Source organism: Capsicum annuum, chromosome 9 (assembly GCF_002878395.1).
Source record: "Capsicum annuum cultivar UCD-10X-F1 chromosome 9, UCD10Xv1.1, whole genome shotgun sequence".
NCBI classification, from domain to species: domain Eukaryota; kingdom Viridiplantae; phylum Streptophyta; class Magnoliopsida; order Solanales; family Solanaceae; genus Capsicum; species Capsicum annuum.
Window position 1 is genome coordinate 75537694 of NC_061119.1, and position 24382 is coordinate 75562075.

At 34.2% G+C, this 24382-nt stretch overlaps 1 long non-coding RNA gene across 1 annotated transcript; it reads left to right on the forward strand.

Annotated features, from left to right (window-relative positions):
• The first annotated feature begins 12443 nt into the window (after positions 1 to 12443).
• LOC107842077 lies at positions 12444 to 23648 on the forward strand. The gene is made up of 4 exons (XR_001665597.2): positions 12444 to 12545; positions 20945 to 21022; positions 21172 to 21450; positions 23138 to 23648. It is a non-coding gene; the product is annotated as an uncharacterized LOC107842077 (long non-coding RNA).
• The last annotated feature ends 734 nt before the right edge of the window (positions 23649 to 24382 follow it).

Consider the following 24382-nt stretch of genomic DNA (forward strand, 5'->3'; position numbering starts at 1 on the left):
TACATGGTTATAATTATTTCTCCAAGTTGTGTATTTATTTCTTTTTGGTTAAGAATATAGCATAATAGAAAATAAGAAATTTTACAAGTTTGGCAGTCAGCTTGGATTGAAGTTCAAAAATAAGGGATTTAATCTTTAGTCTATGCTATACAAAAGTTGACCTTCCTTCAAAGGTAATCCCCATCATGTTTGCCTATAGTTGCTTTCGGGCACATATTGGAGGAACATCAAAAAGTCTTAATTTAGTAAAAAAAAATAACTAATTCCAACACTACTATTCATATACACTCAGGACCCTTTCATGCAAAAAGCCAACAGGTGATAGGAAATCATTCTAACATAACTATTTCAACATTACTAATCTAACAATACTAACACACCTCATTCATTATCATTTTGTACACATTATAAAGCTACCCCACACTCTTTTAATGTTAATTTTTGTAACTTAGATAAGTTATAAATTACTATATAATTTTATAAAAATAAAAGGATAAATTTTTATTATTTATGTTCAAGGACAATAAAGGGCATATTTATCCAATAACAAAAGGTACAACTTAAAACAAATGTACATTGTAACGTGTAAGTTATGAACTTTTAAAAAAGCCATACAATTTAAAGTAAATGTGATGGCCATGTGGAAAGAGTATACAATATTATTTGTCACATCCATTAAAGTAGAATCTTATCTTTTCTGAAAATAGTCATTCTAGAATTAGGCCATAAACTTTTTGGCATTTCCTTGTATATAGATCTCTATTATACTATGTACTCTATTATCTTATCTATACATAAAATGTTCGTTCTATAAAATAGACACTTTATATTTTAAATTTCTTAAATAGGATTAGATCTAATCTAATAGATGTATTTTGGTATTCCTTCATATTTTATTCCATTTATCATGTTTATTAAAAATGATTAAATATATTAAAATATTTATTATTTTAAAAATTAAAATATAATTCATTCACATTTTTTCACTTGTAATTTTGCTCTAATAAATATAAAAATAAATAAATATGACATAAGAATATTATTAAATTATGATCAAATAATGAATATGATTAATTTAATAAAAAAATTTCTTTTCCTATTCTTTTAAAGAACATAAATGAAGATAATATGACAAATTAAATGTTTGGATGTAATAACGAAATCAAAGTAAACTAGGAAAGTTAACAAAATTTTATATTATAGTTCTTCATTTAAGCAAAAAATAAAGATTGTACTTTGTTTCATGTTAAGCAGTAAACTAATTTAAATACAATTGAACAACTATATATGAGTTTGATAAGCAAATTTCAAGTTATTTAATTAATTATAGTATATTACTTAGTTTAATTTACAAGTTATGAATTAATGCATAATTTTACTACTCAAGTATTTTATCTCAAATGAGAATAAGAAAAAAGAGTTTGTTTTTAACTACATTATCTCTTTCAGCAAAATATTAATAAATTTCATGAATATATTATATTTGAGAATTTTAATTTTCACAAATTTTATGATTGTAGCAAATTTAATGATAAACCTTTTGAATAAGAACATGAACTATTAAATTGATCATTTTTTGAACATCTAACTTATTGGCTATCAGAGAAGTAAATGAATTTAAGTTGAATATAATTTAAATAAGAATTTTAAAAAATAATTTGAAAAGTTAGATAACCTATTAACATTAATAAAGAAAAAATTTGAAATAAATTGATAAAATTACAAGTGTACACCATACAATAAGTTAGTTATAGTATGTCTTTGTCATTATTTTTCTTCATGTATTGAGTCTCAAATGGAGTTATGGCTTTATTTGTGTTGAACTTGTTGCACTATAGTTGAATTTTGAGTTATTATGTCACGTTGATTATAAAGTATATGTAAAAAATATTCAAAATAAGAGAATGTATACTGTTTCATAATATTTAAGTAATCAAAATAGTAAGATCGTGTAAATATCCATTATTCATTTCTCCTTTAAAATGCGTTATGAGTTATATCAACAATAAATAGTACTAATCATTGACAGAATAACTAATCGAATAGTTGTGAAGTGACAATATTTGTCAAAAACTTAATTTGATATGTAACTTTAAATATTGAATGCCTTAAAGATCACCCATAAGAAATTTTAAAATTTAACTGTAAATAAAAAGTATTAAAGAAAATACAATTATAATTTGATATTATATACATATTATTTTACCTAACCCTGTATAAAACATAAAAGCACTTAGCAATTGTATATCACTCTAAAAGGAAAAAAGAAAAAATATTGTATAATACTAATAATTGTTTGAATCAAATATCTCAACTCCTAATAAAGTCTCCTAATTAGACACTTTCAGTTCACTTTTAAGAATTTTTATTTGCAGATCGTCTCATTTATTTATTAGGTAATCAAGTAAAACACATAAGACATGTCAGGTAAAAAAAAGATGTAACAATTAATATTTTTAATCCTTTATCACTTTGTAATGATATGACTCATCATAATATTTATCAAGTAGGTTTTTATTTTCGTTTGTTAAACACCTATAAAACGCATTTAAACATATTCAAAATTAATTTATACATGGATCATTATCCTTTATTTTTCATGTAATTCTATAAAAATTATTAATATAATGACATTTATAATTTTAGTTTATTCTCTTATATAAATTTCAAATAAAGTTGAAAAAGAAAAAAAATCAAAATTGATTGTTTAATTTAACAGAATGTGTTTGGAATCATATGATATTTTAATGTTTATTAGGAAAATTTTAAAAAATAATAAGTTATTATTTGATTTAATAAAAGTAATAAATATATTGTATTATAGAGTCTAGTGTGACGCCTCGCGTCACTACCCATTAAATTCATCCCGTTTTGGGCACAATTCCGAACGTTTCGGGTACATTTTGGAGCCCGACGGGGCTCCCACAACGTCTCGTGACAAGGCCAACGTAGGGGCATCTTTGGGAGGTCAAAATACAAGCTCGGGTCAACATTTATGGGGCTTTGGAGTCTTGACCAGCTGGGCAGTGACTGCACAACAAAAACAGCTCACTAGACAAGGCCATTTCCACTAGTTCATGGATTGCATGCCCAAATGTAGTAATGTTGACTAGCATTTATTGTATCCCTTGACTAAGGGGCATTATATATATCTTGTAAGGCCCTCTTGGGCAGATCATATACTTATTTTTACTCAAGCAATATAATCAGAAAATTGGCTCTTCGGGCCTCCCAAAACCGAGTGTCTTCCTTGCTATTTTCCTTTTGAGTTTGTATGAGTGTTCAAAGGTTCTTGGGGACAAATTTAGAGCGGGTTTAGGACTGAGTTTAGCATCGATATCAAGAGTGTTAAGCTGTCCGCACACGGCTAAAATTAGGCCCATGACTAAGTGGTATCAGAGCAGCACTTTGAACATGGCATACGACGGCGGCGAGGAGGTTCACGGCGGAGACAACTTGGGTAAAACCAAGACCAGAAAATGTGAAAAGAGTAGGAACAAGGATGAGGCCCAACTTCCAGTTAGTGAGGCTGTCACTAACGTGGAAGATGGCGAAGGTTCAGCATCCGGCTCTCTCGATGAGAGAATCGTTAGCACGGAGGCTGGCTTACCGGTTTTGGGCCATCGCTTCAAGACCCTTGAGTCCAACGTTGGTACCCTTGAGGCTGATGCTCTTGAAGGGCTGGACGAAGTCAAAGCCGACTTGTCCGAGCAAAATGAAGAGCCCAAGGAGGGGCTGACCAGCTTGGAACTCAAGCTCACGGAAGCCTTATCAGCGCTACACGAGGAGTTTGGGTCAAAACTGTCCGAGGTGATGCTGAGGCAGTCCGCTTTGCAAGAGGAGGTTGCTGATTTGAAGCAACAATTGGAAGCATCCCGTGTTGGTGGAAATCATGGTTCCATGGCTTACCATGATGCTCGTATTGAGGCTCCTAAACCCAACGTGTTTAAGGGTGATAGGAACGCTTAAGACGTAGAAAACTTCATATGGCAATTGAAGTCATATTTTGAGCACGTCAAGATTGTTGACGGGGCAGCAAGGATCTGAATCGCAACCATGTACTTCAGTGACGTCGCAATGTTGTGGTGGCGTAGAAAAAAAGTAGGCATGGAGAGGGGTCTTTGCACCATAGCTGATTGGGACCAATTTAAGGATGAGTTGAAGGAGCAATTTTACCCTCAAAACATTGTAGATGAAGCGCGACGGAAGTTGAGGGAACTTAAACAAACTTTTTCCATTCATAACTATGTGAGGGAGTTTACGAAGCTCTCACTTCTTGTGATGAGTTTCAGCAGTGAAGATTTGCTCTTCTTCTTTCTTGATGGCCTCCAAAATTGGGCCAAGCAAGAGTTGAGGAGGCACAACGTCAAGACCATGGATGAGGCCATCAAAGTGGTGGAATCCTTGACTGATTTTCATGCTGATTATGCCAAGGCAAAGGATAGTCGGAACAAGCCCGTTGCTGCCAAGGGAGACCGTAGGGACAAAGGCAAAGACAAGTTTATTCCCAACAAAAATCGTGAGTTCAAAGGCGAGCGCAACCAGCCATCGTCATTCTGCAAGAACTACGAGGAGAAGAAGAAAGTTGTAGCTAACCGTGATAACGGCTGCTACCTTTGCGGGGATACATCTCACTTTGCGAGATCTTGTCCTTTGTTGAGTAAGCTGGGAGCAATGATTGCAGCAACACGGAAGGATCAAGCTAGTGCGCAAGCCGGAAGTTCCGGCGAGCAAGAAGCACAAGCTGCTAATCCGGAGAAAGGAAAGGGACATGCCGTTGGTCTGTTCAACCACATGGCTTTGTTCAACCACATAACGCTCGCTGCCCTTGCTGCAAAGAAGCATAGCGTAAGAGCTCGAGAGTCATTATTTGTTGATGGAGAGGTGAATGGCCGAGCAGTCCGCATTATGGTGGACACCGGAGCAACGCATAACTTCGTTACGGAAGAAAAGGCTAAAGAACTTGGCCTTGCATTCGTGACCAGCGATTCCATTTTAAAGACTGTCAATTGTCTCCCTACCAATGTCAATGGCCTCGCTCCTCGGGTGAGTCTCACCTTGGGAGGTTGGAAGGGAGAAACGGATTTTTTGGTTGTTCCGATGGACGTCTTTGATATTGTATTGGGGCTGGATTTTTGGTATGAGATTAACGCGTTTATTTCGCCACGTCTCAACCAGCTAGCCATTTGCGATGAGGGTGGTTCTTGCATTGTTCCACTTATTTGTGTCGCTCAAAGTGGCACATGTTTGTCAGCGATGCAGCTAGTTAAAGGTTTCAAGAAAGGAGAACCAACCTTTCTTGCGACATTGATGGAGATCGGTGGCTGCCAAGAAGTTGAATTAATGCCCTCATGTGTCCAACGTGTTCTCGAAGAGAACAAAGATGTAATGCCGGAGGAGCTTCCCAAATGGTTACCTCCACGAAGGGAAGTTGATCACGAGATCGAGCTGGTACCCGGGGCAAAGCCACCAACTATGACCCCGTATCGGATGTCGCCTCCGGAGCTTGAGGAACTTAGAAAACAACTTAAGGAGCTGCTGGAATCTGGCCATATCCGACCCTCTAAGGCACCCTTTGGTGCTCTGGTCTTATTTCAAAAGAAGAAGGAAGGGACGTTGCGGTTGTGTATTGACTACCGTGCCCTCAACAAAGTCACGGTGAAAAACAAATACCCCATTTCTTTGATAGCTGATTTGTTTGATAGACTGGGGCAAGCCAAAGTGTTCACGAAGATGGATTTGAGGAAGGTCTATTATCAAGTTCCCATAGCCGAAGGAGATGAAGCCAAGACGACTTGTGTGACTCGTTATGGGTCCTACGAGTGGCTGGTCATGCCTTTTGGATTGACCAACGCACCAGCCACGTTTTGCACGTTAATGAACAAGATCTTCCAGCCATACTTGGATCAATTCATGGTCATATACTTGGACGACATTGTTGTCTAAAGTAGCTCAATGCAAGAGCACGTTAGGCACCTTCAAATCGTGTTTAATGTGCTACGGGAAAACGAGCTATGCGTCAAAAGGGAGAAGTGCACTTTTGCACAGCTGAAGGTACAATTCTTGGGCCATATGATAAGCCAAGGGCAGATTCAAATGGATAGCGACAAAGTTGAGGCGATCCGGGATTGGGAGGTTCCAACGAAGGTGCCCGAATTAAGGTCCTTCCTTGGCCTGGCTAATTATTACCGGAGATTTATCCTTAGATACTCGGATATTGCTGCTCCTCTCACGGATTTATTGAAGAAGAATCGTGCTTGGGAGTGGAATAGTTCGTGTCAAGGGGCATTCGACAACCTCAAGGCAGCCATCATCAAGGAACCGGTTTTGGCTTTACCGAATTTCACGAAACTGTTTGAGGTGAAAACGGATGCATCCGACTTTGCTATTTGTGGTGTCCTAATGCAAGAGGGCCATCCGATAGCGTTTGAAAGCAGAAAATTGAATGAAGCGAAGCGGCGCTACACAGTCCACGAAAAGGAGATGACGGCCATCGTCCATTGCCTAAGGACATGGCGTCACTATTTGTTGGGGGCTCATTTCATCGTCAAGACAGATAATGTAGCGACCAGCTACTTCCAATCACAAAAGAAATTATCACCGAAGCAGGCTCGATGGCAAGACTTCTTGGCATAGTTTGATTACTCATTGGAGTACAAACCGGGAAAGGCAAACGTTGTGGCCGATGCATTGAGCCGCAAGGTTGTTTTAGCGGCATGGTTGAGCACAACCAGCTGTGGTGTGATGGATACCATCAAGGAAGGGATGGAACATGATCCCGTTGCCAAACAACTTCTTGATTTGGCACACAAAGGCAAGACCCAAAAGTTTTGGGAAGAGGACGGACTGTTATACACCACCGGAAGGCGAGTGTATGTTCCTAGATGGAAAAATCTTAGGCGCTTGTTGATCAAGGAGGGCCACGACACGATGTGGGCTGGTCATCCAGGACAGAAACGCACCATGGCATTGTTAGAAGCAGCTTATTATTGGCCTCGCATGAGGGACGACATAGAGGTATACGTTCGTACTTACCTTGTTTGCCAACAAGACAAGGTGGAACACAAGGCGCCCAGTGGATTACTTGAGCCGCTGCCCACCGCAGAGAAACCATGGGACAGTGTTACCATGGATTTTATCACGTGTTTGCCTAACTCGGAGGTTTGCGGAACAATCATGGTTGTCGTTGATCGCTTTTCCAAATATGCAACATTCTCAGCTGCCACGTCGAATTGCAAAGTCAAGGAGGCAGCCCAATTGTTTCTCAAAGACGTGGTTAAACTTTGGGGCGTGCCCAGGCATATCATTAGTGATCGAGACCCGCGATTCACTGGAGCATTTTGGAAGGAGCTATTCAGTTTGTTGGGGTCGGAGCTGCACTTTTCAACCAGCTTCCATCCCCAAACCGACGGACAAACGGAGTGAGTAAATGGGTTACTCGAGTGCTACTTGAGGCACTTTGTTAGTGCCAATCAAAGGGACTGGTCACGGTTGCTCGACACAGCCCAATTCTCATACAATTTGCAATGGAGTGAGTCCACGGGTCGTAGTCCATTTGAGCTTGCAATGGGGCAGCAACCAAACACTCCACAATCCTTGCCGGTTAACGCCGGAATGAGGAATCCGGGTGCTTATCATATGGAAAAGGCTTGGGAGGAACAAGTCGATATGGCAAGGACATATCTTGATAAAGCAGCCCGCAAAATGAAGAAATTTGCTGATCGCAGCCGCCGTCCAGTCCACTACCGAATTGGAGACAAAGTGATGGTCAAGCTCAATCCGAGGCAATTCAAGTCATTGAGGAGCGTCAATCAAAGTTTGATTCGAAGGTACGAGGGTCCGTTCGAGATTGTTGCCAAGGTTGGCAAAATTTCATACAAGCTGGACATGCCATCACATTTAAAGATTTATCCGTCTTCCATGCAAGCAAATTAAAACCGTATTTCGAAGACAAGGAAGACGTGGAGCGGGGTAAGTCTAGTCGGGCCCAAATCTTCATGATGTCAGCTGCCACAGATAAGCAAATTGAGGACATAATTGATCATCAATTGATTCGAGGGAAAGGTTGGGGCAATTCAAGTGCCCAATTCTTAGTCCATTGGAAGGGGCAATCGCCCGAGGAGGCATCGTGGGAAAAATACGAGGACTTGTGGCCGTTCAAGGAGAAGGTCCACAAATATTTGCAGCTATGTGGCGCCGTGGTCGTCGCCAAATCAGGTGGGGGAGAGTGTGACGCCCCGCGTCACTACCCATTAAATTCATCCCGTTTTGGGCACAATTCCGAACGTTTCAGAGCCCGACGGGGCTCCCACAACGTCTCGTGATAAGGCCAACGTAGGGGCATCTTTGGGAGGTCAAAATACAAGCTCGGGTCAACATTTTTGGAGCTTTGGAGCCTTGACCAGCTGGGCAGTGACTGCACAACAAAAACAACTCACTAGACAAGGCCCTTTCCAATAGTTCATGGATTGCATGCCCAAATGTAGTAATGTTGACTAGCATTTATTGTATCCCTTGACTAAGGGGAATTATATATATCTTGTAAGGCCCTCTTGGGCAGATCATATACTTGTTTTTACTCAAGCAATATAATCAGAAAATTGGCTCTTCGGGCCTCCCAAAACCGAGTGTCTTCCTTGCTATTTTCCTTTCGAGTTTGTATGAGTGTTCAAAGGTTCTTGGGGACGAATTTAGAGCGGGTTTAGGACTGAGTTTAGCATCGATATCGCGAGTGTTAAGCTGTCTGCACGCGGATAAAATTAGGCCCGTGACACTAGTCTCTACTGTCATTTTCTATCATGTTTATTTAAAAATACTAATATTTATTTTTAAAAACTTATTAAATACCTATATAAATATTTAAGATTGTAATATTGGGCCCTTAAATGATCCCTTTACTATCCAAACATAAAATAATGGTGTCAAATGGACGAATTGAACTGAAAATGGACAAGTTAAACCAAAAGTTACTTGGAATAATATGAGCTATGTCATGACTTTTCCAACTTAACCCAATTTTTTTTTTGAATGGTCCACCTTCACCTTGTTAAGGTTTTTGTCTTGATTTTCTTATCAAATTTGAGTATTAATGCTCTATTAAAGGAAAATAAAAGTAATATCATAATTACTTCTACTTTTCCTAAAACAAAAGTATGAAACTCTTCCATATTAGCTAACATATTTCTTGTAGGAAAGGTTTTGGACCTCTATAAATAGAAGACTCAAATTCTCATATAATAACACAATATCATCCTCAATGTAGTCCTCAAAAGAGTCTTGGTTGGGGAGAGATTTTCTTAGTAGTATTTGTTATGTTTTTTTGCATAAGTTTCAATTTCTAGGTCATTTGACCAAATCATATTAATAATTTTCTTTTTTGTACATTTTTTGTCATCTTGTTTATTACCTTGATAGTTCGTGACTATAAGATTTCACATGATGTCCCCACAGTTTCGACCCTATCAAGTGGTATCAGAGTCGATGGTTTAGATTGAGGACAAGTTAAGATGAAAGTTGTAACTAATTTGACGATAGTGAAGCTATCTTGTAAAAAACAAGTCCAAAAAATAATTACATGTGGAGATAATTATCGATCATATTTTTAACAATCTTATTATTACATATTTAAAAATAAAGCTCACTTTTAACCTTGCAAAGGACCCAATATTTTAATTCAAAAGGTTTCATATATTTTTAATCCAAAAGGCTCAATTTTAAGCATACCAAACAAAAAATATAAGGATTATGTCAATGAAAGAAGAGAGTGCATATGAAAAAGGCCAGTCAAATTTAGAAAATCAAGCCAAAAAATAAAGATTTTATTGCAGTTTTGCCTTTATTTTCTTACCAAATTTGAGTATAATTGTTTTATTAAAGGAAAAGAAAAGTAATACCATAATTACTTTTAATTTTTCTAAAATAAAAGTATAAAATTCTTTCCTATTTGGCTAACATATTTCTTGGAGGAAAGGTTTTGGACCTCCATAAATAGAAGATCTCTTCTCTCATATCATAATACAATAGCATCCACAATGTAGTCTTCAAAAGAGTCTTAGTTAGGGGGAGATTTTCTCACTAATAGTTTTTATGCTTTTTGAATTAGCTTTAATATGTAGGTTGTTTGGCCAAACTATATCAATAATATGTTTTTTAATATATTTTTCTATGTCATCTGATTTACCGATTGCACTATCAGAAATTTGCTATTTTCGACCGAAAATTTTGATTGAAAAAAATTAGTCGCAAATTTTCGACTATTTAAGTTGGAATATTTAATTTTTATTAGTTTATTTTATAAAATATTTCTCCGATACTATTTGTGACTACAACAGTCAGAATATTTGACGGTAAATTCTGAGAAATATATATTCCGACTGTTGTAGTAGAAAATATAAATAATTAAATAAATATATTAATAAATATATAATTAGACCCTTATATAGAAATTAAATAAATATTTAAATAAATTATTATCAATTATTTACCGACCACTATAGTCAAAAATATAAATAAATAAATAAATTATTAAATATAAATTTTTGACCACTCTAGTTAGAAATACTAAAGCTAAATAAATATATGAATATATATATATATATATATATATAATCATGCCCTTATACAGAAATTAAATAATTAATTAAATAAATTATTACCAATATATTTTTGATGACTATAGTCGGAAATATAAATAATCAAATAAGTAAATCGTTAAATATATATTTCCAACCACTATAGTCGGAAATATAAATAATAAACTAAATAAATTATTAAATATATATTTTTGACCACTATAGTAGAAAATACTAATAGATAAATAAATATATGACTAAATAAATAATCATACTTATTCAAAAATTAAATAATTATCTAAATAAATTATTATCAATATATTTTTGACCAAGTTAGTTGAAAATAAAAATAATCAAAATTGTAAATTATTAAATATATATTTCTGACTACTATAGTCAAAAATATAAATAATAAAATTAATAAATTATTAAATATTGTTTCTGACTACTGTAGTCAGAAATAGTAATATCTAAATAAATATATGACTTTATACAAAAAATTAATAATTAATTCAATATAATAAAAATATTTTCGATTACTCTGGTCAGAAATTTTATTAATAATTTAATTAATTAAATTTTTAGCCGATGGAAGTAGTCGGAATGTTATATTTTATTATTAAATAATATATGCAAGATAAAAAAATAAACATATCAAAAATTGTATTTCATTTCTCTCACTATAACTATTGTCTCTTTCTCTAAACCCTTTCTCTCAATCTCACTGTCGCATCTCTCTCTAAACCCTAAAAATTGGCGATGTCTGTCTCTCACTCTCACGGTGAGTTTCTTGGTATTTGTTGGTATTTGCTGCTTTTAGGGGTTTTGGGGTTCTTTATTTTTTGTGGATTTTGGTCTACAAACTACAGCTGAAACTGTAAGGATTCTACAATATAATTCATTGTGATGATAATGGAGTTTTCTGTTGAGTTCCTTACTGTATTTGGCTTGTTTTGTAGCTTTTGGCTACTTGTCTTGACCCTTTCTGATTACTTAGTTGTGGAATTGAACTAAGATTGTTCATTTGTCGACTCACTAATATTTTCTTTTGTGTTGCTTTTCCAGTGTAACTTATTGTGTGCTTTATTTTTTTATTGTTCTTCTATGTTCCTTATCTTTGTGCCCTTGAACTACATTGATATAATACACTCAACAATTGCTGGTAACGGGAAAGTTTCACAAGTGAATAGATTTATGACTACCAGAATGAAAATTAAGATGGCTAAAGTGAACCAAAGATAGTACTATATAGTATGTACTTGAACATATCCCTCTCATTCATTTGTACAATTTTCTATTAGAGCTGGGATACAATTTTCTATTAGAGCTGGGATCAGGAGAATATAAGTTATCAGAGCTGGGATCAGGAGAATATAAGAATACAACTATGTTTCACATATTCAGGACAATTGTGATATAATTGATGTGTTAAAAATGTATATGTAATGTTTAAATTATTTTTATATGAGGAGAATTCTAGCTTACCAGTTTAGGTATGATTCAATTTTAGTTCATTTTCAGGTAGATACACATGCTCTATTCGTATCTCTGACTGCGTAAATCTTTGGTGTGAAAATTTTAGCATTATCGATTGATAGTAACATTATATATAGTTGAAAGTAGATGTTGTTAATCAAATCTATAATTTGAATTAGTTGCTCTATTTCAAAATGTTTGATACGATTCTGTTAAATATATTAAGGCAGATCGGTATCTCGAGGTTTATTTCGCAATCTTTGTTCTGATGAAATTTAGAGATACTGAATTTAATCTAATATTAAACGTTTGCCTTACAGATAGAGTTTAATTTGTAGCCTTTGGGGTTTATAATGTTTGTTCCTGCTGGCCTAAATTGTTTTTGTGCAGGTTTTTATGTACCTTGCTCTCATCCTTGGCACTTCTTGCTGAATCTTTGCATGTTGAGACCGCTAAGGAACAATCGTCTCTTCTAGCTAGTCAGCAGAAAAAAAATTGGTATCCCGTTCTCACCATTCTTCTCAACACAAGTTTTTTTGCACTTGATAAGCATAGCCTACTTAAGGCAAAAGCTAAGAAGGTATAGTAAAATACCTTTTCACATAAATTGCTACTTAATTTCATGAATCAGTTAAAGCTATGATTACTTTTGCTTCTTCCTGATTTTCTATTTAATTTCTAAAAATATGAGTAATTCAAAAGTACACCCAATAAGATTTGTGGTAGAACAATAAATGTTGAAAAAATTTCATAAATAACTATTGAAACTAAGTGAAGCATTGAAAACTAATGGTACTTTAAGCCATGAAATGTATGAAAACTACACTATTTGTGTTTTTTTCTTCTGTTATTGTTTTGGTTCTCTTGTTTTTGTTTCTCTTCTTTGTTATTATTGTTTGTCATTTTTGTGTAGATGGAAAATAAAGATCGTACATGGATGTATAATAGAATTTATCCTAACCGTGTGGGGTTGAGGGAGGAATATACAGATGGGGTAGTTGGATTTATTGCTAAAGAAACGGCACTTGATGATTTTTTTAATTGAAGGGACAATTAGGTATCCTTGTTGGAATTGTAAGTGTTGCAAGTTATTAAGTCCAGATGTTGTTACATTACATCTCTATAGGAATAATTTTATGGTGAATTATACTCTGTAGACAACTCATAGAGATAGTAGTGATGCTAATGATTTTTCTTTTCATAATTATGTTGAAAGTCCAATAAGAGAGAATAATGTTGAAAGTTCACGATATAGTGAGATGATTAGGGATGCTTTTGGGAAACACTCAGGGGCTCAAAATGAACCAAATGATGAGGCTAAGAACTTTTATGAACAGTTATAGGAAGCTTGTCATCTATTGATAAAGGATCAGTGTATTCTAAGTTATCAGTTTCCATTCAGCTACTGAGTATTAAGTTAGATTATTCTATTTCTCAAGAGGGCATAAATTTTATCATTAGACTTATGAATGAACTTAACCCAAATAAACTTGACTTACCCAAAGATTTCTACACAACAAAGAAGTTGGTTTATAAGTTAGGACTATCATCAGAGAGAATTCATTGTTGCGAGAAAGGTTCTATGTTATTCTATAAGTAATATACAAATTTAGAACATTGCAAATTTTGTAATCAACCTTGTTATAAGAAAGTCACACATGCCAAATGGAAGAAGGTTCCTGTGAAGTCGATGCACTACTTACCCTTTATACCACGATTAAAGAGGTTGTATGCATCAATGAGCTCTGCCTTTCATATGAGATGGCCCTATGAAAATAAAAAACCGCCTGGTGTTGTATGTCATCCGTCAGATGGAGAAGCATGCAAGCATTTTGATAGTGTGTATCTGGATTTTGCTAGTGAACCAAGAAACATTAGGTTGAGATTATCTACTGATGGATTCACTCCATTTTCTATCTCGGCTACACTATATTCATGTTGTCCAGTGTTTGTGACTCCTTATAATCTCCCACCTAAATTATGTATGAAAAGTCAGTATATATTTCTAACTTGAATTATTCCAGGATCTTGCAATCCAAAAGTTTTGATTGATGTATATCTACAGCCATTGATTGATGAGTTGAACTTATTGTGGCAGAAAGGTGTAGAAGCATATGATGTATCAATGAAACAAACTTTAGATTGCGTGCTACTTTGATGTGGACTATAAATGACTTTCTTGCTTATGGAATGATGTCTAGGTGGTCGACTGGCAAGTTAGCTTGCCCTTGTTGTACGGAAGACACAAAAGCATTCACTTTGAAACATGGGGGTAAAAACTCATAGTTTGACTATCACCATCTATTCTTGCCAATGGAACATGAGTTTAGGAGAAATACTAGTGATTTTAATAAAGAATAAGTCTGATTTTGGAGAGCCACCACCAATTTTATCACGAGAAGAAATTTGGAATAGAGTAAAGAATCTGCCTAAGGTAACAGAGTCTCCGCTATCTAGAATACCTGGTTATTGTGTTACACATAACTAGACTAAACGAAGCATATTTTGGGAGTTAGATTACTGGAGGTACAATCTTCTACCTCATAATCTGGATCCATGCATATTGAGAAAAACTTCTTTGACAACTTGTTTTTTATTGTGATGGATGTAAGTAACAAAACAAAAGATAACTTGAAGGCCAGGATGAACTTAAAAGAGTATTATTGGCGCGGTGAGTTATACCTAACATACTTCAACAGTAAGATTCAGAAGCCTAAGGCCAGTTACACATTCACTTGGGATGATAGAAGAGTGATTTGCGATTGGGTTAAGAATTTGAGAATGCTAGATGGATATGCATCAAATTTATCCAAGTGCATTGACATGAAGAAAGGAAAGTTGACCTCTATGAAGATCCATGACTGTCATATTTTCATGGAGTCACTAATGCCAATTGCATTCAGTGCATTGCCCGATAGAATATAGAAGCCCACAATAGAGTTAAGCTTATTTTTCAAAGATTTGTGTTCTAAAACATTAAAGAAGGAGAACCTGTCTTTGATGGATATCAACATTCGCTTAACCTTAAACAAGTTAGAAAGTTTTTTACCTCCTATTTTTTTTATATTATGGAGCATCTTCCAATTTACCTTGTGCGTAAGGCACGACTTGGAGGGCCTGTTCAGTGTAGATGGATGTATCCCTTTGAGAGGTATTGACTTTTAACATTTACTTTCATATGTTATAATTGAACATTATTTCATCTAAAAAATCATACTATGCAGGACTATTGGCAAATGTAAGCCGACCATAAAAAATAGATCTCTAATTGAGGGATTAATATGTAAGGCTTATTTGGCTAAATAGACCTTTTATTTTTGTTCATATTATTTTGAACATGATGTACTATTTCTGAGAAAACGACCTAATAGGCATGATGATGGAGACAATATAGATCTTTCTGCAGTACCATTTTCAATATTCAATCAACCAGGTAATGAAAGTCTGAAAGTTGGTCCACTTTGATATTTGAATAAGGTGGAGCATAAGTCAGCTACAACACATGTATTATTAAATTGTCCCGAGGTCCTGTCTTTCTATAAGTGAGTATATTTATATTAAGGACAATCATTCAAGGTCTATCTAAGCTTTAAGTAATGAAAGTCATAACTTTATCGGACAGCTACTTCAGGGCTTTACACGGGGATGCTACTATTTATCCTATGTTTTTAGTGCGGTTTAGAGAATATGTAAGTGTAACTTAAATATTCAACACAATTTACACTTTTGTTTAGTCTTATGTATATTTAAATTCTAACTTTTCTTGGACTTTTAATAGGTTCATAATCTACTTAGTTATGACCGAAATGACCAATTTTTATGTGATATAGCTTAGGGAACTAATGCTAAAGTCAGAAAGTTTTCTAAGTACTTTGTCAATGGGTACATATTTCATACAAAAGAGTTCTCTAAGGGCAATAAAACTAGAAACAGTGGGGTTTGGGTAAAAGGTGATGGCGTTGTTGATTATTATGGTGTACTTCATGAGATTTTAGAACTCGATTATCATGTTGGTTGGCCAAAGAAAAAGTTGGTTCTATTTCGGTATAAGTGGTATGATCCTATGCCTAGGTTAGGTACAAAGGTGCACCCTCAGTACAAAATAATCAAAATTATGCATACAAGGGAGTATGGACTCTATGATCTATTTGTCATTACACAAAATGTGAAACAAGTGCATTACACTCCTTATCCTTTATGTAAAAATAAATCTACATGGCAGGTAGTTATAAAAACAAAGCTTATAGGTAGAGTTGAAATAGAGGATGCATTGGATGAAGCGTATCAGAATGACATTTCAAGTGTTGAAGAAAGGGTGGATGATGAATTAGCAGGTGAGTTGCATCATAGCGAAGGCCTATATGAAGAATTTGATCCTTCTGAACTTTGTTTGAATATTAATGATTATGGAGAAGGAACATCCGAGGCAAATGATGAGAAAGATCCAACTGATGAAAATGCAATAAGAAAGAAAGAGTTACTTGATGAAAATGAAACAAGTGATGAAGAAGAATCGATGGATAAATATGAATCAAGTGATGAGGAAGAATTGATGAGTGACTATGAAACAAGCGATGAGGATTGAATTCTTATTAATAGTAGTGTGTAGTAACAGGCTCTTGAATTGTATTTTAGCTGCTGCTTTTTGTTATTTTACTTTACAATATAGTGTCTTTTCTTTGGTAACATTTGTAGTGTCAGTAGGAACATTCAGGTTGTTGAAGTAGTTTAGAAAGAATTAAAGTAGTCTCGTGTACTCATATTTTCATGCTAGGTATATGTGCAAAGTTATTACCTGTCTGGAACTGTAAGCATTACATCCTTAGTTTTCTAGCTGAATATTGATTATTAATGAAATATAGTACATGCCTGATAACACATGTCCTGATAATCTCCTATTGAACATGTCTGGTCATTATTCTGTGCAAAGAGTATCCTGAAGTAACTCAAGTTTTAACTTATGAACAAACTGTATAAGATGTATAAAGGTGGGTAAACATATTGTGATAGTTCTCTGAAAACTTGTGAGCTTTGGCTTGGAGATTATATATTCTGTCATACTAGTTCTTGTGTACTCCTTTAACCAGATCTACGATTCTAATGTACAAAAAGAAAAGAAAAATAGTTACAAATTTTCCTGCTATTTTATATCTGACCTGCTAAGGTTTTGCATAGACTACAACACATCTTGCTACCTTTTATGGAGTGGCTTTGTGCTTTTATTTTTTTTGGGGTTCATTCATTCCTTTGTTATTCTTTTTCATTGTTTAATTAGTTAATCACACATTAAATTATGATCAGGTCAGGGTTTCAGCGTAGTTCTTCCTGAGAAATTGTAGATAGGAAAATAGAATGTGTACAGGTACATATATTTTCTACTTCAACTGCGAGATACACAGTTGTTTCTTAAAGACATGTTCATAGATATGTATGCACGCATAATGCTCACATTAACTCACATACAATATCTCTATGGGTAAATAACATATGTAATTAGTTATGCTTAATTATAACTTCCCAAGTCATATGAGGAACTAAGTGATGATTATTACAGATCTGTGTGATTTCCTCTGAATCTTGTTACTAGATTTCCTGATCATCCTGAAATTGGGCAAGTACACGATATCTTTGTGTAAGAATCTTGTCTACAAATTCTTACTTTTAATTTCTTTAAATATAAAGAAAAGTTAGGCCCATACCTTCTATTTTGTACTTTGAGATACTGCATATATAATTTGACTTGTCGTGCCATTTACTTGCACAAATTTATTTTTAAATTTCTTTTCTATACTTGGTGTGTGGTGTAGTAATGATTACTGCGACAATATTTTTTCATCGCACATTGTATACACTCTTATTTGATTGTACTAGGTATTGCATAGTAGTACTATCTATAGTGAAGCTTTTATTTGGCTCAGATGAGTATCTTCCTCGAATACTGAATTATGGATATTATTAATTATGGATTAATTTGTGCTTTAGTGCTTCATGTGTGTTGTACCTTATGCTATTTTAATTGTATTGGATATTACGTAATGGTACGATCTCCAAAGTAGCTTTTTTATGTGCTAGATGATGAGTGTATGCTTCATGTGATATACCTTATGCTTTTTTGATTGTTTCAGAAATTCTATAGTAGTGTTATCTCTAGTCTTCACGTGTTGTACCTTCTTATATTTTAATTATACCAGAAATTGCTTAGATAATGTATCATTAATAAAATAGGGTACTAAACTCTAAAGCATCTTTCGTCTGGATGGATGAGTATATGATTAATGTGTTGTACATTCTGCAGTTCTAGTTGTATAAGATATTGCATTATAACATTAGCTGTAGAGCAGCTTTCGTGTCTAGGTCAGATGAGTGTTTGCTTCATGTGTTGTACCTTCTGCTTGAAGCTAAACTCCGGCAGAATGCTCGACCTAAAACCCAGTATGCTTCGAATACCAGATCAATTTATGCTTTTGTATTTCATGTGTGGTGTATGTTCGGATGTTTGATTGTACTGAATATTGTATAGCAATGCGTATCTCTAAAGTAGATTTTGTTTCTGCCGGATGATGAGTGTCTGCTTCATGTGTTGTCTCCTTTTGCTTTTTTTAGCTGTACGGGAAATTGATTAGGATTATCAATGTGTATAAGACTTCCACCGCCTCTTAATATTGTTATTACCATATTGATTGTGCGTAAATTGACTTCCATCACAATCTGTAGTTATGATTGTGCACAAATTGACTTGCCATTTCGAGCATTTTTAGCTTGCTGGATGAGTATCTATGTCATATATTTTACATTCTGCTGTGATGAATGGATGGAAAATTTCTTTGTCATTACGGTTTCTAATAGTTTTGTTATTACCAGATGAATATCTGATTCACATGTGTTACACCTTCAGCGGTAATGGTTGTATGGAAATTGATTTGATGTTATTAGTTTCCGATGTGTATTTCAGTCCCTTTCCCTGTTATATTGTTATTACTGTAGCATATTTCATCTGGTTGGATGAGTATCTGTGTCCATATGTATGGTACATAATTCACGGATGATTGTATGGGAAATTGATTAGTCGTTATCATTTCCTAATATGTGTTGCACTTCTTTGCTGAATTTTGAAACTACCAGAGTAACTTTCACCTTCACCTGACCAGGTTAGTATGTGAATATTTGCTGCATATTCTTTGTACCTTGGGAAGTTATGATTATACCAAGGGTTTAGTCAATTTCTAATATGTATTGCACGCACTTTGACTAGTAATGGTATATCTGGAGCAAACTATCACCTGTCCAGATCAGTATATGGCTTATGTCTATTGTAAATTCTTCTATGATGATTGTGCATTTTTATCTCTCCAAAGATGTACTTGTTACCTTTTAAAAAAAATGAATTCGGAGCTTTATTTTTTAGTGTGGATAAAGTAATTGATAAGTATTTAACTTACAGAAATAGCAATTGTAGATAGAGAATAGAGAGTATAAAGGAATTGAATTACTTCTGAGCATTTGGTTGGAACACTTCCTCTGTATTTTTTCTCTTTTTTGGATAGATCATCTGTAGGTTAGATGTGACACCATATGAAAGAACAGGGAGTTTAAATATTAGATTGTCAGTTATATTTTCTAAGTAGTATCGAAACAAATATTAAAATGTTGAAATCCTGGGATTCTATAAGAACTTGTTTAGAGAGACAAAGAAGTGGAGATCAGGATATTATGTTAGGAACTGAAAATACTTTATAAGTGGAGCAGAAGAGGACTGGGTTGGAAGACCTTTCATTGAGAAAACGTATGACTTTATATATAAACTGTGTAGAAGACGAATGAACTATGTAGGAGTTTAAGATATCTCAAGCTCCTACACACTTGATATACTGACAAAGAGTATAATTAAGACAAGTTCATTGCCCTTCTTTCTTAAGCTTATGAAGGAGTCAGTGAATATGTCCTACCCTTTGTAGCCAATATACCAGGGACAGACTTTAAAGCTTCACCTGATTCACAATGACTTTTGGTGTAAAGGGCATCAACTTTTCACAAAGTAGTATAGTATAGTACTTTTGAGGGATGTGCAGTGTTGTGCAAATTATCTTGTCACTGAACTTGCTGTAGTTGAAGAAAGTGAAATTTGATACTATAGGTTAACCATATACAAATTTTTGGTATCCAGTCATCAAAACCATTTCTTTGTCAGTATATTTCTTTGTCCAAAAACCATAGTAATGTCGGTAGCGCCATCATTATCCTTCTATTTCAGGTGTCCTTCTATTTCATAGAACTCCTGTCCTAATTTTTTAAAATATATATCTTCCTACCTTGTAACAAACATAACTATTCTTAAATTTGGTTGTTCCTTCTTTTTTAGGTGGCTAGTAATGAAAATCAATGGCATCAAAAGATAATGTTAATGGACGACGTAAGAAAAGTAAGAAAGGAACTAATAATCTTCCAACAGGTCAATATACACTACCACCACCACCACTACCACCACCACCTGTTACCACAACTCTTCAACCAACTACTACAAATATTCCTTCCCCTTCTAGATGCACTATTTCACTACCAAATGCCTTTTTCATGCCTTCACCATCTGACTAGTTCCACACCTCTTCATCCCAAAATAGTCTACATAGTAGCTCTTCATCTGTGCCTTCGACATCATCCGCACCAAGATTTTTTGGATTGAGAGTTGGAGGTCCTAACAAAACAACATTGTCATCCATTGATACCACAACACCTAATGCTACAACAGTTGTTTCTTAGAATTTGCAATTTAAAGAGGTATTAGAATATGACAATGTTGGGAATCTACGAATCATCCCTTATCGTGATGGGTATTTAACACTTATGTTTTCCTTAATTTTTAAAAGCTAAGATGATGGTTTAATATAATTTTATTGCAGGTTCATTCCAGCATATGACGGTGCACATATGGTTATAGAAGTAATTAAACTATTTTTCAATGAGCCATGGAATAGTTGGTAAGAGATTTCTTACAAAATTTGAATTGTTATGTGGAAACAATTTATGGTATTAGCAGTTTTATAAGCTATGAATCTCATTGCCTAAAGATAGTTTTTCCATTGTATCCATCAACTCATTTGTGATTTTATATTAAATAATTTTGCAGACAAAGTGTGCATGGAGTGATTGTCATGATAATGAAGTAGACCACAATTTTTGGTTGTAAGCAGCTCTACAGGTCAAAGAACACTTGTATAAGGCCCGAAATAAATGGGTAAAACCTAGTTGGTTGAATGATAAAGTGTGGTCTAAGTTCTTGATATTATGGAATACTCTTAAATATAAGGCGAAGAGGGAATGGGGAAAGGCAAATTGAGCCTCTGAAATGGGTGGCTCGCTGTACACCAGAGGTTCGATGAGTTTTACTACCCACCAAAGAAGACTGGTACTATTCTTGTCCAATCCTTTTATCCATTTTCTCCTTTATTTCATTACAACAGAAAAGTATTTGTTTATAAGTCTCCAGTTTAATCTATATGGCTCTGGACTTCTATTAAACTATGCCCTCTTCAGTGTAACTTGCTTAATACCCTATTAAGCATTTAACTATATAGTCTGAATTTTGATAAAGCATAGTGCTTATTAGGCGAGTTTCTTATTTTTTTTATTTCTGCATCTATGACAACTGAACTCAGCCAACTGAACCGACTAGTATCCAACTGAACCAAGTAGCATCCAACTGATTTGGCAGGCTATTAGGAGATCGATCAGTTTAAGGTTTACCCTTTTGATTTGGTAGGTTTATTATCTGGTAGTAGTCTTGATCTTGGTGTTATTATTGATATGGGTAATCCATTTTTCCTACGATATGGTTCATAGATCAGTTGAAGGTATAGTATAATTATAAAAATCTAAGTTAATGATATATGCTTCAGTTTACCAACTGAGATGTGATGGTTTTAACTATTAAACAGCCAATTTAATAAAAGAAGCTAATGATTAATGTTTTGTTTATCACTGACTAAATCGTTTCTTGTAGGGACCATATAAATATTCAATTCTTGGCCAACTCTTTTTCTTTCTCAGATAAGCAATGTTAGGTATTGTGGCAGATATATTTGGTCTCTCAAAAAGGCACCAAATATGTCTGCATATTGTAGAGATTTTATTGATAATTCTTACATTTACATCTTATAGATATCAATGATAGAAGGTTGATTTTCAAAATGTGAAATTATTGCTCATGTCCTACTCTCATCCAACTAAAGTCTATTCACAATCTGGTCTTTTCCATACATGGTCCAGAAAGGATAACTTCAATAAAATTCTGTCCATTATATGTTTGGTTGACCATAGTGTAAACTGTAAAGAACTTTATAGCATCAGTTGATACCAGCCAATTTTAGATCTACAAGCTGAGGCACCAATAAAAAGAAAAGGAATTGCATAAAAAAATATAATACGAGAAGGTAGCTTGAGATAGTTTGATAATATTTCTGAATTATAACATGTAGGTGTCTTGTTTAGATTTTTTAAGTAATAAGATTTTAGAGTATCCATATTACAAGAAACCTTCTTTTATTTGAAACCTGAGTTTTTATTTGAAACTTGAGTTTTTATTTGAAATTAGCAGCAACTAAAACTTAAATTTTGCATTTGTCAGTACCATTTCTTGATAAACATTGAGTGAGGTATGAAGTTCTGTTTAGAGACGGCTATGTATTTGTGTTTCTTTGGTTTTGATCAAGTGCTAGCTACATCATTTATCAATGTAAAAAAGACACCAAAAGGTTCTGTTGCAAATGCAGAACTTTAATGTAGGACTTATAGAAATTTTTCATGTTCCTTAAGTCCAAACAGTGTGGAATTAATATGACCTTAATAGATGAACTTTTACAGTAGCATTGACCTTGTATATGAGCAAAATTTTGCAGAAATTCTTATATAGAGTATATGTACCTCTTCCTACGGTCTTCAAAGAGACACATAGAAAGAAAAATTCGGATGGTACAAGAGAAGAGTGGTCGAACCGCATGCTAAGGATGCATATATAAGATAATAAATTTTATATATATTATTTTCTTATTATTCAACTTAGCTTGTTTACTTAATGATAATAATTTTTCTTTCAGGAGGGATTTCAAAAAAGCATTGAAGATTGGGGCCAAACTCAACCTTCTTCAAAGGATGGTACCATGGTCCAACCATCGCCTGCTGATATGACTAGAAAATGGACAACTGTGGTAGGTGGTCCAAAGAAGGGTAAAACCTACAGGCTTTGAGTTAACCAATCCTCAAGTAGTTCTTCCCCAATATTGCCCAAATCTGCTTCTATTTTGCAAAATGTGGAAGAAATGAAGCAATGAGAACAAAAATTGAAAAGTTGATGCAACACTGTACAAAATTTGCCAAGTTTGAGACATTAGTCAAGAAGCATATGCCGCAAGTATTTGAGGATGGGGAAGATAGGGAATCACATGATTAGATTACATTGTAGTGGTTGGTTTTTGTTTATGATTGTGACATTTATACTGGAACTATTGCAATTGGTGTTTTGTTTTGGACTGTGACGTTTAGACTTTTTTGTTTTGGATTATGACGTTTAGACTTGTCTTGAAATGCTTATACTATTTGATTCCGCTATTTGTTTTGAATGTTTCAATGTAGTTTAATATTTAAGTTTTGATTTTCTTTGTAATTTTTAAATTCTAGTTGAAGAGAGGGTATTTTGATTACAATGATTGAAAATAATTTATTTATTAAATAATTTTTAATAAATATTTCAACTACATTGGTCGGAAAGTTTTTATTTATTAAATAATTTTTAATAAATATTTTGACTACATTGGTTAGAAAGCTTTTATTTATTAAATAATTATTTATTAATATTCCGACTACAGTAGTCGGAAAGTTTTTATTTATTAAATAATTATTAATAAATATTCCGACTACATTGGTTGGAAAGTTTTTATTTATTAAATAGTTATTTTTAATTATTAATTTAATATTTTTGACTATTGTAGTCAGAAATTTCCGACAGATGTGGTCAAAAATATTTTTCCGACAAGGTATTTTTCGACTACCACTATACAGTCGGAATGTGGTTGGAAATACCTTATTTTCCGACTACATTCCGACTACATGTGCTATTGGAAAATACTGAATTTCTAGTAGTGTCGATGATTTGGAGCTAACTATAAGCTTCCGCATGAACCCCTGCTGATTTCGATCCTAATACACCCCTTCTATCCCACCATAACCTTTGCTCAGGTCCACCCTCACTATCCATCGAGGATTGAGCCTTTAGGTTTCACTCCAAACCTTTAACCTCAATTAGAGATCTAGGACATGAGACTGAAGTCTTGATCCCAAATCAA